Here is a 934-nt window from a genome sequence, read left to right as displayed (position 1 = left end):
AACCGGTACCATTGGATTCAGCGGGTCAAAATACATAAGACTACATAGTTTTTATCCTTTACCTCTTTAATGAATACGGGATCCTACCCAGCTCCTGGACTAGACGGAAAAATTCTGTTTTGTTTCGATGTCATACTTTTAATTTAGATAATCATAATAAATTCGGCAGCATTCATGATGAGTTGATAAATTCTATAATTTTTAAAAACAAATTTAACAAACAAATGCATTATTCGGGCATCTGTCGACGGAACAATTCATTTTAAATTATATATATATTTCTTAACAAAATCAATAAATAAATGCATTATTCGTGGCCATCTGTCGATGAACAAACATTTTTTTGCCGATATCCTAATTAAAAAAGTTGCCATAGAAAAATACGAATTTTTCTGTAGAAAAATGCCTGATTAATGCTGGCATTGAAAATCCCGAATGTTTCTGCCGACAAATGTCCGACTAATGTATTTGTTTATTAAATTTGTTTTTGAAAAATCATATGATTAATAAAAAAATTATAAATTTAGTTCCTAATTAAAAAAAAAATTACATCGAAAACAACGAATAGTTCTGTCAAAAAATGCCTGATTACCCCATTTGTTCATTAAATTTGTTTATAATATAAAGAATTATAATCTGAAGAGAAATTTTTCATATAATATTCTTTTCATTCAAAATTCTTGCAATATAACTAGAAAAAACGTATGATTACGGAAAATCATAGAAAACATTTTTTCAACAAATAATTTTTTTATAAAAAATGTTGTTATTTAATATATATTATTAAAACATCTTTAGCTAATATCACTCTATGAAACTTAGGCGATTTCAACACTTTCCCTCTTAAAAATCTTCAAAGCTTTTTTCAAATTTTTTTTGTTCAAATCGCTCAATATTTGTGGGCTGTACCAGCTATGCGACTCTTGGTTGAAAC

Source organism: Belonocnema kinseyi, chromosome 7 (assembly GCF_010883055.1).
Source record: "Belonocnema kinseyi isolate 2016_QV_RU_SX_M_011 chromosome 7, B_treatae_v1, whole genome shotgun sequence".
Lineage (NCBI taxonomy): Eukaryota > Metazoa > Arthropoda > Insecta > Hymenoptera > Cynipidae > Belonocnema > Belonocnema kinseyi.
This window is presented reverse-complemented; position numbering follows the sequence as displayed.